This window comes from Pseudophryne corroboree, chromosome 8 (genome assembly GCF_028390025.1).
Source record: "Pseudophryne corroboree isolate aPseCor3 chromosome 8, aPseCor3.hap2, whole genome shotgun sequence".
NCBI classification, from domain to species: domain Eukaryota; kingdom Metazoa; phylum Chordata; class Amphibia; order Anura; family Myobatrachidae; genus Pseudophryne; species Pseudophryne corroboree.
Window position 1 is genome coordinate 158,374,850 of NC_086451.1, and position 18,437 is coordinate 158,393,286.

The 18,437-nt window shown below is 47.4% G+C and overlaps 6 non-coding genes across 6 annotated transcripts; all 6 read right to left on the bottom strand.

The window, feature by feature from the left end:
- Positions 1–2,920: 2,920 nt before the first annotated feature.
- On the bottom strand, positions 2,921–3,083 carry LOC134951972 (U1 spliceosomal RNA). Its single transcript, XR_010184605.1, has one exon. It is a non-coding gene; the product is annotated as a U1 spliceosomal RNA (small nuclear RNA).
- A 152-nt stretch (positions 3,084–3,235) lies between these two features.
- Positions 3,236–3,399, bottom strand: LOC134950623 (U1 spliceosomal RNA). The gene has a single exon (XR_010183510.1). It is a non-coding gene; the product is annotated as a U1 spliceosomal RNA (small nuclear RNA).
- Positions 3,400–4,070: 671 nt separating this feature from the next.
- On the bottom strand, positions 4,071–4,233 carry LOC134952608 (U1 spliceosomal RNA). The gene has a single exon (XR_010185096.1). It is a non-coding gene; the product is annotated as a U1 spliceosomal RNA (small nuclear RNA).
- Positions 4,234–4,384: 151 nt separating this feature from the next.
- LOC134950305 (U1 spliceosomal RNA) lies at positions 4,385–4,548 on the bottom strand. The gene has a single exon (XR_010183246.1). It is a non-coding gene; the product is annotated as a U1 spliceosomal RNA (small nuclear RNA).
- Positions 4,549–5,219: 671 nt separating this feature from the next.
- Positions 5,220–5,382, bottom strand: LOC134952102 (U1 spliceosomal RNA). The gene has a single exon (XR_010184710.1). It is a non-coding gene; the product is annotated as a U1 spliceosomal RNA (small nuclear RNA).
- A 152-nt stretch (positions 5,383–5,534) lies between these two features.
- LOC134950271 (U1 spliceosomal RNA) lies at positions 5,535–5,698 on the bottom strand. Its single transcript, XR_010183219.1, has one exon. It is a non-coding gene; the product is annotated as a U1 spliceosomal RNA (small nuclear RNA).
- Positions 5,699–18,437: the final 12,739 nt, after the last annotated feature.

Consider the following 18,437-nt stretch of genomic DNA (forward strand, 5'->3'; position numbering starts at 1 on the left):
AAACCGCAGTGTACCCTGTGCTATACTCTCCAGCTCACAAGGCAGCTGTCACGATCCGGGTATCTGGACGCCATTACTTACCCTTCAGATGCCTCCTAAGGCTGGCTCAGCGTTCCAGGACCGGATCCCATCTGTTATACTGATGTCCACATTCCTGCCTCCTCTCCTGTCACTCTGAGACGCGGTCACCGCAACGCCTGTTACATCCGGAATGGCGTCTCCCGCGGCCTCCGCCGCTGTTCCTGAGTAGAAACTCATGTAGAAACATGCAGAATGTCAGAGTGGTGATTACGTCAGCCGCGGCCTCCGCTGTGCCCGCGTGGTTAAATGTGCACTTATCAGTCTGGCGTCTCCTGTCTCCTGTGGCCGGCGCCGCCATTACTGTTTTAATTCCCACATGGATTACAAACCAAACTTCCCTCCAAGTGTCTGCATGGGCGCAGCCATCTTGGATTCTGTCATCTGTTCATTTCCACCAATCTGTTGTTTGCAATGTTAATCTGCATAATTGCCTAGCCAATCCCTTCCTTGCTGCAGGTATAAGTAATCTGTGCCTGAGCAAGGAAGGCGTCAGTGCTTTGGTTGTCAAACCTAGTTCCAGTTTGTCTCTCTCCTGTGGTTGTTTTCCAGGTTCCAGTTCCTATCTCCAAACCTCCACTAAAGAGATCCGCACCAGCATTCCACCTGCGGTGTAGCCTGACTCTCCTATCCTCTTGGATTCATCTGCTTCCAGCTACAGATCCACCTGCTTTCAGCATCCAGCTTCCAGCAGAGGTCAGCTCTTCTTAAAGTGCCGGTACCCTTTTCTGCAGATTATCATTTATCACCGGCATTATAATTTCACCGCTCTCAAGCTCCAAACATCACTTCATATTTCATCGCTCTCAAGCTACATTTATTATTTAACTGGTTCCAGCCAGTATCCACTCCGCGCCAACATCAGTCTGGTTCCAGCCAGTACCCACAGCAGCCGTTTTATCCACAGCAGCCCAGCTTTTCCTGGAACACCAGCTGGTACGATCCTGGGCTATCTCCATTGCTACAGTCGGGCCTGGTAAGGACTTTCCAACTAGAAGATTATAAGAACTATCTCACACTACCAGAGCCCTGTGGCCCTTGCCACCCTGTAGTACCCAGTAACTGTATTTATCCTCTGCTGATTTTTATGTTTTCTTTTTACTGCTGCTGTGTTACGGAGTTTGTCATAAATAAACATCATTGACTTTTACCCTGGTTGTCGTGGTCACGCCTTCGGGCAATTCTTCTACATGTTACTTACATGTCTAGGGGTCTGATACAACCTCCCAGGTTCCGTTACATCTCAGCCCCTACAACTGAGGCTGCCTCCCGTCAGCTCAGGCCCTCAGTTGTGACAGCAGCACTGCGATAGGCAGCAATTTGCACAGTTTTTTCTGCCCCTGGCAAAGAAAGTTGTGCGGAACCCGACTCCGGTGATCAACTGTGTGTGTCCAATTGACACACAAGCTGATCACAGTGTAAAAAAAAAATTACCTGCTCCAGATGCTGGTGTCCACCGCTCCAGGTGCCAGGTCCCCCATATGCTGTGCTGTGACCCCGGTGCAGTAAAGTGACACTGCAAAGCAACAGCGCACTTTACAGCACCAGGGGTCACTACAGCACACAGGAGCTGATGCCCGGCAGCATAGCAAGAGCAGCGTGGATCAGCACCATGGACTGATAAGTATATTATCCTACTGGGGGTGGTGGTGGTGTCCCCGCTAGTCACGATGGAGGGGAAGGGGGTTGGGCAAATTGGCTGTGGCTGATGGAGATAAATAGGCCCCTTAGTGAAATCTGATTTTAAAAATACACAATACATTTTTCACAAAAATGCAGTAAAGACTAAACAAAAAAAAAAGTTTACCTTATCCATTGCCAAAAGCTGCCTTTTAAAGTGACACTGGTAAGGGAAAGGTCCTCTACAATTGATAATCCACAATATAGACTGGAGCAGGCCTACTTCTAGCCCCCAATGCTGCACGTCTAAACTTATTTGAAATGAAAAATCAAACACGGGTTAGATACGTGTATTGGTTTAGTAAAAAAAACAACAACATAAAAAAAAATAAAGTAAAAAAAGTTTTCTAATATGCAATAAAAAATAACACCCAAAATTTTAAAAATACAGATTCCCCCCCCCCCCCCCCCCCCCTTAACAACAGCCTGAAAAAGTCTTGTAAAATGCCACTGGCAAGGGAAAGCACGTCCACTATAGATGCACTACAATATAGACTGGAGCAGCTCTAGTTCTAGCCCCCAATACTGCACAATTAAAAAAAAAAATATATATATATATATAACACATAGTAGATACGTTTAAAACAAACAAACAATGGAGTAAGTAATGAGGCAAAGCAGGAAGTGTTATAGCACCACAATTTGTGTCACCAGAAAATATTTACCCCAGTATCTGCTGTGGTCACATTGCAAACCACTCAGGGTATAAATAAATAATTGCTGGTGAAACCCCCCCACCCCCCGTACTGGGTAACTTCAACCACTTCGTACCTAGGGGTCATTCCGAGTTGATCGCTAGCTGCTTTCATTCGCTGCGTAGCGGTCAGGCAAAAAAAACGGCCTGACCCCTAGTTCGCATTAAACACCTCCACCCTCCTTCGGTGTGGGGCTCATGTTGGCTATGCCCCAGCCCCTGAAGCATTCAAGCTGATTTCTTGCAGCAGCTGGGCACTGTAACAGCTCCAGAGCTGCTCTGTAAGGCAAGTAAAAGGGTGTGGGCCCTGCAGCACTACGTGTAGTTCGCATTGTGCGTTGGAAGGCACAAAGTAAGCAGACGGGAGAAGTCAGGATAGTGCGCAAGGGCATAGAAGCTGAGCGGCTCAAGAAAAGAGAAGTGGAAACAGACAGCAAACTAGGCTGGAGAGAGACCTGAGACAAAGAGATCTGAATTATACGAGAGCCGACCAGGGGAAACACAAATTATGCAGTCAAGTTTCCCACATTTGGGGAAATCGCAGGGGCAGCACACCCAGAGTGCAATGGGTGAGCCTTGCCCTGGGAGAAGCACCTTCATGATCATAGTATCTCACCTGGCAGGTAAGTAGGAGTTGGGCTAGAGCTGAGGAGGGTCGCTGCTCGGGCACCCCCCTGTCAAGTGAAGGAGATCCAACTGAGGCAGCACAAGGGAACTCTCGAAAGAAGAACAAGGCTAGAGGAAGATCTGAGACAAATAAATCTGACTTTTACCAGAGCTGACCAGAGGAAAGCACAAACACAGTCCCCCACTACCACAAATAATGCAGTCGAGTTTCCCACAATTGGGGAAATCATAGGGGTCAGCATACCCAGAATGCAATGAATGAACCTCACCCTGGGAGAACAATCTTCATGACCATGGTATCTCCTATGCAAAATAAGTATGATTTTGGATAGAGCTGGGGAGGGCCGCTGCTCAGGCACTTCTCTTTCAAGTAAAGGAGATTCAACTGAGGCAGCACAAGGGAACTCTCATCTGGGGACAACAACTGCAGGGAGAACACATATTTTCAGATGAACATGGGAGGGCAGAAGGCTGCCTAATACTGAAGCACCCCCAAACAACAAACCAAATGCAACAACTAGTGCAAGCATTCCTGGGGGAAGGCCTGCAGCAGATGGATTTGCATATGGTGATGTCATCCAAGCAGTGGGTCAAAGTTGGCTTCAACCCTTGTCTGCATATGAAAAGAGAAAAGGGGCGTGCAGGGCATAGCGGCCTTTTGCGGCGCTTGGATGACCCCTAGTTCGCATTAAACACCTCCACCCTCCTTCGGTGTGGGGCTCATGTTGGCTATGCCCCAGCCCCTGAAGCATCCAAGCTGATTTCTTGCAGCAGCTGGGCACTGTAACAGCTCCAGAGCTGCTCTGTAAGGCAAGTAAAAGGGTGTGGGCCCTGCAGCACTACCTGTAGTTCGCATTGTGCATTGGAGGGCACAAAGTAAGCAGACGGGAGAAGTCAGGATAGTGCGCAAGGGCATAGAAGGGAGCGGCTCAAGAAAAGAGAAGTGGAAACAGACAGCAAACTAGGCTGGAGAGAGACCTGAGACAAAGAGATCTGAATTATACGAGAGCCGACCAGGGGAAACACAAATTATGCAGTCAAGTGTCCCACATTTGGGGAAATCGCAGGAGCAGCACACCCAGAGTGCAATGGGTGAGCATTGCCCTGGGAGAAGCACCTTCATGATCATAGTATCTCACCTGGCAGGTAAGTAGGAGTTGGGCTAGAGCTGGGGAGGGTCCCTGCTCGGGCACCCCCCTGTCAAGTGAAAGAGCTCCAACTGAGGCAGCACAAGGGAACTCTCGAAAGAAGAACAAGGCTAGAGGAAGATCTGAGACAAAGAAATCTGACTTTTACCAGAGCTGCCAGAGGAAAGCACAAACACAGTCCCCCACTACCACAAATAATGCAGTCGAGTTTCCCACATTTGGGGAAATCACAGGGGTCAGCATACCCAGAATGCAATGAATGAACCTCACCCTGGGAGAACAATCTTCATGACCATGGTATCTCCTATGCAAAATAAGTATGATTTGGGATAGGGCTGGGGAGGGCCGCTGCTCAGGCACATCTCTGTCAAGTAAAGGAGATTCAACTGAGGCAGCACAAGGGAACTCTCATCTGGGGACAACAACTGCAGGGAGAACACATATTTTCAGATGAACATGGGAGGGCAGAAGGCTGCCTAATACTGAAGCACCCCCAAACAACAAACCAAATGCAACAACTAGTGCAAGCATTCCTGGGGGAAGGCCTGCTGCAGATGGATTTGCAAATGGTGATGTCATCCAAGCAGTGGGTCAAAGTTGGCTTCAACCCTCGTCTGCATATGAAAAGAGAAAAGGGGCGTGCAGGGCATGGCGGCCTTTTGCGGCGCTTTGATGACCCCTAGTTCGCATTAAACACATCCACCCTCCTTCGGTGTGGGGCTCATGTTGGCTATGCCCCAGCCCCTGAAGCATTCAAGCTGATTTCTTGCAGCAGCTGGGCACTGTAACAGCTCCAGAGCTGCTCTGTAAGGCAACTAAAATGGTGTGGGCCCTGCAGCACTACCTGTAGTTCGCATTGTGCATTGGAAGGCACAAAGTAAGCAGACGGGAGAAGTCAGGATAGTGCGCAAGGGCATAGAAGGGAGCGGCTCAAGAAAAGAGAAGTGGAAACAGACAGCAAACTAGGCTGGAGAGAGACCTGAGACAAAGAGATCTGAATTATACAAGAGCCGACCAGGGGAAACACAAATTATACAGTCAAGTTTCCCACATTTGGGGAAATCGCAGGAGCAGCACACCCAGAGTGCAATGGGTGAGCCTTGCCCTGGGAGAAGCACCTTCATGATCATAGTATCTCACCTGGCAGGTAAGTAGGAGTTGGGCTAGAGCTGGGGAGGGTCCCTGCTCGGGCACCCCCCTGTCAAGTGAAGGAGCTCCAACTGAGGCAGCACAAGGGAACTCTCGAAAGAAGAACAAGGCTAGAGGAAGATCTGAGACAAAGAAATCTGACTTTTACCAGAGCTGACCAGAGGAAAGCACAAACGCAGTCCCCCACTACCACAAATAATGCAGTCGAGTTTCCCACATTTGGGGAAATCACAGGGGTCAGCATACCCAGAATGCAATGAATGAACCTCACCCTGGGAGAACAATCTTCATGACCATGGTGTCTCCTATGCAAAATAAGTATGATTTGGGATAGGGCTGAGGAGGGCCGCTGCTCAGGCACATCTCTGTCAAGTAAAGGAGATTCAACTGAGGCAGCACAAGGGAACTCTCATCTGGGGACAACAACAGCAGGGAGAACACATATTTTCAGATGAACATGGGAGGGCAGAAGGCTGCCTAATACTGAAGCACCCTGTCAAAGTCGGAAAAATATCATGCTACACGTTGCCATATATTCACCTCATGCGCTTGCCCGCTGCACGTGCACTTTCTCTGCCGTGCGTGCACATATTCGCAATTGCGTGACGGCGCCTCTACGGGTGTGCGCTCGAGCGCATGGTATGTGCTTTTACGGTAGAGTTTGTGTGCGTGTAGCGGGCGACTCAATCGTTGCTTAATAAATCCATAAAGCAGGTTTTATAGGTAAAGTTCCCCTTAATGATAACTGTAAGTTTGTTTAATGTAGCTTGTTCATGGACATTGGAATCCCTCTTTAAGTGATACAAAGGGTCTGACTAAGGTTGAACAGTGGTGTCTGGTACCTAACCGAAGAGTATTTTAATAGCAACAATCCGGTGTTGGTTAGGTAAAGATTAATCGCTCCTGCGTATAGTTATGCCCATTAGTAGTTTCTGGACATTTGCTATATTTGCAGTTCATTATCCATGCGGCGGGAATCCGGCGATTCCCTCCCACCTGAGCAGTTTGTAATAGTCACAGCCCACCTGTTCAAATCCACATATGACCTTTTGTTACAGTGCAGAGAGACATTCCTGTGTCCAATGAACAATAAGATTGTAGGGCCCTTTGAAGTACACTGTATGTTGTGTATATAAGGGTCACTGTCCCCAGACCAGCCAGTACTCTCTCTCTTCAACATTTATCTCTGATAATTGGAGGACTGGATCCGGTTGCGCTAGCGAGTGTTCCCCGTATGGTATGTTTCTCTGTGGCCATTTTGTAACCCGTGTAATGTTAGCCATTCATTCTTAGTTTATGTATTTGTGTTTTGCGATCGTTCACTATTGTGTATATTTCTGTCTAGATATTCTGTTAAATTATATGTTAGCTTATAGTGTATGAATTGTCGACTGTGTTTCCCCTTTTTGATATAACTAAAAGCTTGTTAGTAAAGGTTTTGGAGCCTTAGCGAAGTAGCGTGTGTTCATTACATTACTGTGGGTAATCGGAGCATCTCAACCGCTCAAACAGCTTTTAATATTAACAAGGTTAACCAGTGTCTTATCATTATAGTATAATCATACGCTGTGTAAGGTTTAAAAGGTTATTATCTGTGTGTACGCTCGCTGTGTGTGTTCCGTACACCCAGCGCAGCGTGTGTACGTAACTTGCGTACCACGTGCAAGGTATTCTTACGCAAATAGCGTACGTAGTGCGTAGCACGTGCACGAGGTTCAGCGGCCATTACGGCTTCATGATATAGATTTAATAGCTTGTGTTGTAGAGTATAAAATCAGCTTTATCAATTGGGGCCTCGTCCGTCCTCCACATATCCACACTAGTGTAAACAGACTTTATCTGTCAGCAAAGGGCGGGAACGCAGTATCCTTTCGTATCCGTATTGGTGGTGAGGGATACAGTGGTGCTGACTAGATAAGCGTCTGTTACGCTACGCTGTAGGAGTGCTGGGGTGGAATCGGGAACCGGATGGTAGAAAGGTAAGAACAATACTCTATTATCTTTTAAAACTGTTTATTTCTGTTTTGCGTACGCACACACGCACACATCTACATTGTTGCATCTCACTCCCTTGTTGCCATAAGAATTGATTATTAGACACGTGCTGAGGAAATCTGGTGCTATTTAGTTGAGATTAAAAAGGATAATTTTTAAGGGAATAATTGTAAAGGACACACACACAGCATAGCAGATACTGTGTGGTGTACGGTAAGCGATTACAGTTGAACATCGTTTACATTGATAGAAGCGTGTTAGTTGTGTCGCTGTGGGCATATCTGAACTTTGTGCATACGTGTCTCGGACAACGTGCGGAATCACGTACGTGACGGAAAGGCATACGCACGTGGCGTGTTTACGCAACGGAGCGTACGGATACGCCCACCGAGACTCAAATCACACAATAACCTTGTTTAGTGTGGGCGGTATAGTATAGCCACCTGATAATAGCACAGGTTTGTTCAGTTTTCCAAAAAGTATTAGTTAAAAGAGAACCTTTTTCTATTGCAAAACCCAGGGATTGGACTCCTGCCTGTATGAAAGGAATTTCTGTACAGAAAGATCAGTGTGTATATGAGTGAGTAGGAGTGAGTGTGGAAATAAAGGTATTATTTTTTTTGAACCCACAAATCGGGATCCCGTCGGAGACCACATCAGGTGAGTGGACACTTGGTGGCGTGGGACTGGCTTGCCCGCGTTAACATTATATAAGGTAAAAGGAGCAAGTAGTATCCGCAGACAAAAAAAAAAGACTGCAAAGGTTTAAGCGCAGCCCGGGGGGTTTTGCGTAGCACCCATATAGTCAAGTTAAAGCTCCGGCTGAAGGTTTCGCAGCCTAAACAACCGATTCCGTTGGTCGTAAAGCGTATAAATATTAAGTTACTTATACGCAGTGCGACTGTACCACACGTAATTGTGTGCATTAGTTTGTTACCTTGATACCCATTAAAAATTTACTTTGGGATCATAAACGCTACTTGTACATTCTAACGTGATTTGTGTAGGTTATTGTTATTTTAAGGGAGTTTCACTGTTCACTCAGGAAATCTCCAACAACCAATACTTACTGGGGAGGGTAGCATACTCCCACGCGCCCCAGTAAATAGAGGTTACAAAAAAGATCCTACGAATTGGGTACGTCCAGTGGTGGGAACACTACTGGAACTTGTATTGGCCAACTGGGGCGCAGAGTGAGTGAAGGCACTAGTTGAACTTTCACCGTCGCCTTACCGCGGGCAATTTGGTCTGTTTGTAAGAATTCGCTAAGACAGCAATATCTGCAAACGATGGGGGCCAGTTGTTCAAAGAAGGGACGTCCAACAAGGGTTCACGTTGGTAGTTGCTGGCCCAAAGGGTCCGCACGGTATATAATGTGTGAAAAATACGGATCACACACACAGGTATTATGCAAAGAATGGGAACGAATGACAGAGGATGATGGGGAGCAGTTTCCCCGGGTAGGCAGTTTGAACCCTGAGGTATTGCAGAACCTACGAAAAAGGATAGGTCTAATCAGTGGCGTAACTAGAAATTTTTCTCCCCCAAGCCAAAAAATTTCTTCGGCGCCCCCCCCCCCCCCCCCTTCATGCTCCATAATTGGGAGCAAGAAAGGGATAAATATGCGCGCGCCTAAGGCGCGCGCGCCCAAAAGGGGCGTGGTTTTGTTGGAGTGGGCGTGGTTTCGCATAAAGGGGCGTGGCATTGCAGGAAAAGACTACCTTATACCCCAGTTTTGCAACCTGCACGCCCATACGTTGGCCACCACAGGAAAGAAAAATAATCCTGATTCATGCCCCTCACATTATTTGTAATTTTTCCTCCTTATAGTAATGCTCAGTATACTTTATGCCACATACTGCAATGGCCCTTAGACATTATGCCGCACACAATAATGCACGACACAATATGCACACACTGTAATGCCCCCGACACATTATGCCACACACCGTAATGTCTGTGACACATTATGCCACACACCGTAATGCCTGTGACACATTATGACAGGAATCGCAATGCCCGTTATACATTATGCTACACACTGCAATGCCCCTGATACATTATAGCACATACAATGTCTGTGACACATTATGACACACACCGCAATGTCCGTGATACATTATGCCACACACTGCAATGCCCGATACATTATAGCACATACAATGCCTGTGACACATTATGCCACACACTGCAATGACCTTGAGACATTATACCACAATGCCCGTGATATAGTATACCATACACCGTAATGCCTGTGATACATACCGCAATGCCCTGCCCGTTATACCCTATGCCACACATCGCAATGCCCGTTATGTATTATGCCACACTGCAATGACCCTGAGACATTATACCACATACCACAATGCCCGTGATATAGTATACCACACACCGTAATGCCTGACACATTATGACACACACCGCAATGTCCGTGATACATTATGCCACACACTGCAATGACCCTGAGACATTATACCACATATCACAATGCCCGCGATATAGTATACCATACACCGTAATGCCTGTGACACATTATGACACACACCGCAATGTCCGTGATACATTATGCCACACACCGTAATGCCCATTACACATTAAGTCCTACAGTAAGGCTTCTAATTACTTTTCAATTACCTGCTCGTTGTCAGGGGTTTCATGTACTGGGTGTCATGCTCGTTGCCAGGGGTTTCATGCTCTTGGTTCCATGCACGGTGCCAGGGGTTTTCATGCTCAGGGTGTCATGCTCGTTGCCAGGGGTTTCATGCACTGGGTGTCATGCTCGTTGCCAGGTGTTTCATGCACTGGGTGTCATGCTCATTGCTAGGAGGTAGTCCTTGTTGCTAGAGCTGTGCTCCCAGTGCCACATATGTCCCCAGTGTACTTACATGCCCCAGTGCCAAATATAGTTGTCCCCCCCATGTGCCAGGTACACATATACCCCCCAAGTGCCACATATGCCCCCAGTGCCAGATATTCCCCCCAGTGCCACATATGCCCCCAGTGCCAGATATGCCCCCAGTGCCATATATTCCCCCCCAGTGCCAAATATGCCCCCAGTGCCAGATATTCCCCCCCAGTGCCAGATATTCCCCCCGTGCCATATATGAGCCCAGTGCCAGATATTCCCCCCCAGTGCCAGATATTCCCCCCGTGCCATATATGCCCCCAGTGCCAGATATCCCCCCCAGTGCCATATATGCCCCCAGTGCCAGATATTCCCCCCCAGTGCCAGATATTTCCCCCCAGTGCCAGATATCCCCCCCCCCAGTGCCAGATATTCCCCCCAGTGCCAGATATTCCCCCCAGTGCCATATATGCCCCAGTGACAGATATCCCCCCCCCCCAGTGCCAGATATTCCCCCCAGTGCCATATATGCCCCAGTGCCAGATATCCCCCCCCAGTGCCAGACATTCCCCCCAGTGCCATATATGCCCCCCGTGCCATATATGCCCCCAGTGCCAGATATCCCCCCCCCAGTGCCATATATGCCCCCAGTGCCAGATATTCCCCCCCAGTGCCATATATGCCCCAGTGCCAGATACCCCCCCCAGTGCCAGATATGCCCCCAGTGCCAGATATGCCCCCAGTGCCAGATATTCCCCCCAGTGCCAGAAATGCCCCAGTGCCAGATATTTCCCCCCCCCCGCCGTCGCTTTTTGGAGGGACACGGAGGGCATAGCTCGTCTCTCCTGTGTCCCTCCTGCTGCATCATCTCCGGCGGCCGCGGGTCTAAAAGGGGGAAGTGCCGGTTCGTGAGCCAATTAGAGCTCACGGACGGCACTTCCCCCTATTAGACCCGCGGCCGCCAGAGATGATGCAGCAGGAGAGACACAGGGAGGCGCGCTCTCCCTCCGTGTCCCTCCAACAAGCGGCGGAGGGAAGGAGACTGCAGACTGACATGCGGACGCTCGTCCGCATGTCAGTCTGCTGTAAATCAGTGGCGCCCCCGCAGCCCCTCGCCCCCAAGCCACCGCGAGGACTGCGGGGGCAGTAGTTACGCCACTGGGTCTAATAAAATCTGCAAAGCAGAGGATTAGGCATTATGATTGTTTACAGATATGGCAACAGGAAAGTGAAATACAACAGGAATTAGCTCAGAAAGCAAATTCAAATCCTGGTAGAAATCTGATAGCAACGGCACCACCACCATACATAATAGGGGGCAAAGTGGCTGCAGAGAATGGCATGCGGGTGTACGATAAGGGTGCACTTAATCAATGTAGTAGTGATAAGATTAAGATAAAAGTTAATGCAAATGTTGATACTAACGCTAACCCATGCAAGTTGTATCCTATTTTAAACTTCCCCCAGGAATGTGACCAGGAAGATGAGCCCACTACGATTTCAGCTCTCTCTCTAGCGGCCACCATAAGCGAAACTCCAGTGGGCACCGCCCAACCAGTAAGAGTGGTATCAAAGGCCCATAGCTCAGGGATAGGTGAGGTGGTGTCTAAAGGTAAGTACGGCACTGTACAATATGCTGAAACTATTGCACCACATGCTGTAGAATCGAACCAGAGTGAAGTAATTAATCTTAATCCTGTTAGAGTAATAGCGGTCCCCAATGGGAAGACTGACACAAGTGGAGCCACACCCATCAGGAATATTGCCATGCACTGTCCCTAAACAAAATGATGGGCGAATTCCAAGCGCTGCTGTGAACCGGAACTCCTTGTGTCTGAAAGAATCCTCAAAGGAAACAGAATACACAATATCTTTGTACAAGCTTCAGCATCCAATAAATCTCTTGAGATATCCTTCAATGACTGACCTGTATTATAGGCCCTATATTCACATAAGGGTATCTTTGTCTTCTATTTAATACACCGCAATCATGTCATCCAAAATATGTAGTTTCAGCACACAGGTGTTTACTTAAGATATTCTTTAATAACTGACCTGTATTATAAGCCCTATATTCACATAAGGGTATCTTTGTCTTCTTATTCAATACACCGTAATCACATCACCTACAGTATATCACTTATTGGAACAAAGCTCACCTTTGTGATAAGCCCTATGTGTATCCAAAGGTATCTTTAACGGGTCCACCCACACCAGAATCTTTCAATAATCTTGTAGGTACATCCACAGCCTCATAATAGGTAAAAACTTCATCAATCCGTTTTGAATTAAAAAAATCTGTTTTTCTTTAATTGTTGTAGTCACATAAAAATATTTAAAAATCCATACAAAAATGGAGGTACCCCATAAGTAGAACCGGCAAGATCACTTCCACTCACACCCCTAAGATGGAACTCGGGAAATAGGTACGAACCAGTAAGGATCGAAGTGCACAGCCAATCCAGAGGATGTCCTAGTGAGTGGTAGGATATAGCCGGGGGTCCTTTACAGCAAACACCAACGCGTTTCGGAACTTTGTCCTTCCTCAGGGTGTGATGGTGGAAGTGATCCTCTCGGCCCTTTATACCCATCACCCATATCACATGACCAGTTTAGCCAATACGATTATTATATCCTAAGAATCATACATTTACACATAATAATATCGATATTGATCTACCATTGTTATGTAATTATCAACATAAAATCATATATATCCATTAAAAGACAAAATACCACAGAATAATAATAAAAAACATTAATTCATGTTCTATTGGTAAACTATAAAATGAGGCTGTGGTTCCATCTCCAATGTTTTTGCCTGCAAATGCTCTTCCAATCCCGGATTAGTATGTCCATATTTTGATATAGTTCATTTCACCTTCTCTAAGGCCCATAAGCCTCTGCGGTTCGTTACCATAGAAACCGCACGTACGTCCGTTATTTTCCCTGACACAGCTGCAATAATTCATCATTGCCCGAACTTCTGCCCTCTCAGGGTTTGCAGCTTCCGCCCTGCGTTCCTTCTACCACTTGGTCCGTGACCCGCTTGTCCTGACCGGATGTTTTGATTGCGATACATCACATCCGGTTCTTGGAACGCAAACCGGAAGTTCAGGATTTGCCGAGGTGGAACGCATATCGCTATGCCCGTCTCCCCCATGAAGTACATAGAGAAAAATAAATATCCATTAGTGATGTCATTTTTTACATAATTTGAATATACAAAGATCGCTCCACATACATAATTTAGGTAGTAATGATCTCACAAGAACCATTTAGTCTCGAAGTCCATATTAAGACCCCTGGTCCCAAGCAGAATTAAGAACAATTTTGTCTGAATTTCCTGATCCCAGAAAAGATTTAGCCGCATGTCAGAGGTTCATTAAGGACCTAGGTAACTCCACTGAACCTAACAACAAAGATTGGCGGACACTACTGCGGGCATGTCTGCCCTCTAGTATTGACCCTGTAAAGTTTATAGCTGACTGTAAATTAGATGAAGAGGTACCCCTTACGGATGAATATAATCAAGACAATGTAACCAGAATCAATCTGCAGTTGGGAATATACTTCCCAGCTGTGGTAAAATGGAACAAAATATTTTCCATCAAACAAATGAAAGTGGAAACTGCCCCTGACTATTTCCACAGGGCATTGGAGGAAATGGCTAAATATACTGGGATCGTGGACATTGAGGCAAATATACACCATAGAGAGGTAGCGGTGTCCGTCTTGATGGACGATTTAAAGGAGGTATTAAGGAGTAGTGGGCAGTATCTGGGCAGTACGGATGGTGTAATGGTTAGCATTACTGCCTCACAGCACTGAGGTCATGGGTTCAATTCCCACCATGGCCCTAACTGTGTGGAGTTTGTATATTCTCCCCGTACTTGCGTGGGTTTCCTCCGGGTACTCCGGTTTCCTCCCACAATCCAAAAATATACTGGCAGGTTAATTGGCTCCCAATATAATTAACCCTAGGGTGAATGTGTGTACATGTAATAGGGAATATAGATTGTAAGCTCCACTGGGGCAGGGACTGATGTGAATGGCCAATTCTATGTAAAGCGCTGTGGAATATGAGTGTGCTATATAAATAACTGGTAATAAATAAATAATAGTGTACAAACCACTCAACCTAACTGGAGAGGTATGTCGTGGCTGCCTTAAGAGAGACTGCTGTTGGGCACGACAGGAACATCACAAGACGCAGGGAGTCACATAGTGATAGACTGATGGCTATAAGTATCCAAGCCCTTACAACAAGGTCGCCTCAGTCCCGATCACAGACCCCTGGTGGTAAGCCGTATATGGTAAAATGTTACAATTGTAACAGGGAAGGAGATTTTGCACGTAACTGCACAAATAACTCACATAATGCACATAAAAACCCTAGACAACGACATGACATACGAAATTGGGATCAAGGGCCGCAGAGACGGAGTTATGAGCCACACGCAGGGGAAACAAGAAGGTATCCCCCAAAATGAGACTGGCAAGTCTCTGATAATACCTATTCACCCCCTTCACAGGTGATAGCTGCCACTGCAATGCAGGGAGGTCACCACACACCATAGGGGTGGGGCCACACCTGTAATCTGCAGCCAGTGAAATTGATTGCGAGCCTTGGAAGTGAACCCGAGGTCACAATTGATGTAGCTGGTAAATCTCTACATTTCCTTGTAGATACGGGGGCGGCCAAGTCAGTGATAAATTCGACCGTGGGCATGAGAACCACTGGTAAAACAATTCCAGCCATGGGAGTAACAGGAGTAGTACGACAATACCCTTTAAGCAAACAAACAGAGGTTACGATAGGGCCTTTGCATACCAAGCATTCTTTTCTGCTGGCTGCATCGGCTCCGACTAATCTCTTAGGGAGAGATTTACTGTGCAAAATGGGATGCGTCATATATTGTACTCCTGAAGGTGTGTTCTTGGACATACCCGAAAACCACGCTCAGGAAGCGCAAGATATGCTAGACTCCCCAACAAGATTAATGTCACACACTGTTATTGTAAATAGGTGTCCATCCAGGGTAGAAGAAATGACTTCCCAGATACCGGAGTCACTTTGGACCAAGGACGGACAAGACACTGGATTGATGGCAAATGTAGCCCCAGTAGTTGTGCAAGTAAAAGATGGTAGGATAGCTCCAAAAATCCCACAATACCCTCTGAAGCCAGAGGTGGAGTTAGGAGTTTACCCTGTAATAGAGCGCTTGCTACAACAGGGCATTCTGGTAAGGACATCCAGCACTGCCAATAGTCCCATCTTCCCTGTTAAAAAGAGTGGGGGGAGGGGTTACAGATTAGTACAGGATCTAAGAGGGGTCAACAAAATAGTTGAGAGTCAATTCCCCGTAGTGCCAAATCCAGCTGTTATCCTTATGCAAATCCCTCCCACTGCCAAATTTTTCACTGTGATTGACCTCTGCTATGCTTTCTTCTCGGTACCTCTGCACCCTGACAGTCAATACTTATTTGCATTCACATACAGAGGAGTTCAATACACATGGACTCGCTTACCACAAGGTTTCATAGACAGTCCAAGTATTTTCTCACAGTGTTATGCACACCAGTGCCAGCAGGAAAGTACTGGTGTCAGAACTGTTATGCACTCCAGTGTCTGCAGGAATGTACTGGTGTTTGAACTGTTATGCAAAACAGATGGACTCACAGACAAACTGGGGGATATGACATAACGTACACAGAAGGTGATAGGGTAACAAAATACACACAAAGTGAACAGAGAAGCCCAGAGGCTAAGGAACTGGGTATCTCCCTTGTATTAGAACTGCTAAGATGGAAAAAGCAAGATGTTGTGTTTTAATACGTAGAGTACCCGAAATGCTGTTGCTAAGGGCAACAGCAAAACCCTAAAGGGTTACCAACGGGTGTGGCAGTAAACTCCTTGGTCAGAGATGGAATGATAGACACAAGGAGAATCTCCACAATCCAAATTCTCACTTGCAGTGCACAGGTTTTAGCTTACTGCCACTAAACTGACCCCTGACACCTAGCACAGTGAGACAGGATTAGACAGGCAAGTCTTAGAATACAGCCGCAAACTTGCTAAGTTCACAGAGTAGTAACAGAACCCCAGCAAGCTAAACGACTGACTCCAGTCTTACTGCTAGGTCTGGATTGGCAGAGTGTAATACCAAATTCCCAGGCCTATTTGCAGTAAGCAACAAACAAATACAAAGCTACACAGTACTGGCTAACGTTCATGAACTGACTAACCAACAAAGATTCAGCAGCATCTGCTTACCCTGAAAAGAGGCCTTATAAAGCAGGTGCTGTCCACGCCCCACTCAGACCTCACAGACTGTGAGCACAAAAACCAGCACCGGATCCCCTGCCGTGCACAGAGCCTATAACCACTGCACAGCAAAAGACCCGAACCGGAGTATCAGCTGCGCTCAGGTTACTCCACTAGCACTTGTCTCCTGGTTGCCATGACGACGTGGCAGCACAGGGCAGGAGACCCTAACAGTACCCCCCCTCTGACGAGGGGTCAAAGAACCCCTACCACCGGGTTTATCGGGGAACTGCGAGAAGAAAGAGCGTATCAGTCTGGGGGCATGAAGATCACAACTGCGCACCCACGACCGCTCCTCCGGGCCATACCCCTTCCAGTGCACCAAAAATGACAGCCGACCCCGAACCACCTTGGAGTCAAGAATCCTTTCAACAACAAACTCCCTCTGGCCACGTATCAGAAGAGGGGAAGGCCTTCCACTGGTAGAAGGATTACTAATCGCCCGTTTTAAAAGGGAACAATGAAATGTTTTATTGATACCCAAAGAACGGGGCAGATCTAACTGAAATGCCACCGGATTGATAACCCTGGTGATCTTTTAAGGGCCGATGAACCGGGGCCCTAACTTATGAGATGGCTGTCTCAACTTCAAATTCTTGGTAGACAACCAGACGAAGTCTCCTAATTTGAAGCTGCAGGGTCTTTTCCGCTTATCAAAAACCCTTTTGGTCACTAATGACACAGACACAAGGGCTTTCTTCACTTTCCGCCAAATACCTCTAAGGACCGAAACCACAGAGGAACCACCAGGCGTGGAGTCCACGGGGTCAAAAGAATTGGCCTTAGGATGATGCCTATACACACAAAGGAAGGGAGAGATCCCTGTAGCAGAGTGAGCCGCGTTGTTATAGGCAAACTCCGCCATGGACAGATGAGCAACCCAGTCAGTCTGACACTTGGAGACATAACACCTGAGGAACTGCTCCAAGGACTGGTTCACCCTTTCAGTCTGCCCATTAGACTGCGGATGGTAGCCTGACGACAAGCTGACAGAAATCTGGAGATCGGAACAAAATGCCCTCCAGAATTTGGCCACAAACTGGGATCCGCGGTCAGAGACCACATCAAGTGGCAACCCGTGGAGACGCACAACATGCAGCATAAATAATTCAGACAGGCGTCTGGCTGATGGCAGCCCAACCAGTGGAACGAAGTGCGCCATCTTCGAAAACCTGTCAACGACAACCCAGATGGCTGTCATCCCCGAGGATTTGGGCAAGTCCACCACAAAATCCATTGAAATGTGGGTCCATGGCTTAGATGGGATAGAGAGTGGATGTAATGGGCCAACAGGAACCCCTCTAGGAGTCTTATTTCGGGCACAGATGTCACATGCCCGAACCCACTGATCCACATCCTTAGCCACCGAGGGCCACCACACCGCCCTAGATAGCAACTCCCGAGTTCTGGCAATACCCGGGTGACCTGCCGACTTCTTGGCATGGAATTCCAGGAACACTCGCTGTCTTAACCTAGGAGGCACAAACAAAAGACCTACCGGAAGGTCTGGAGGAGCCTGCTCCTGTGCTCTAAGGACTAATGATAAGAGGTCCTGGGTAATGCCCACTTTAATACATGATGGGGAAACAATGGGCAACGGCTCCTCGGTGGTCTCCTGGATTGGAGCAAAACTCCGCGAGAGCGCATCAGCCTTGATGTTTTTTGACCCAGGGCGATATGTTATCAAAAAATTAAAGCGAGCAAAAAACAAAGCCCATCGTGCCTGCCTGGCATTGAGACGCTTCGCTGACTCTAAATATGCCAGATTCTTATGGTCAGTGAGAATTGAGACCACAAACTTAGCCCCCTCAAGCCAGTGTCTCCACTCCTCGAGTGCATCCTTAATAGCCAACAATTCCCGGTTACCCACGTCATAATTCATCTCGGCAGGCG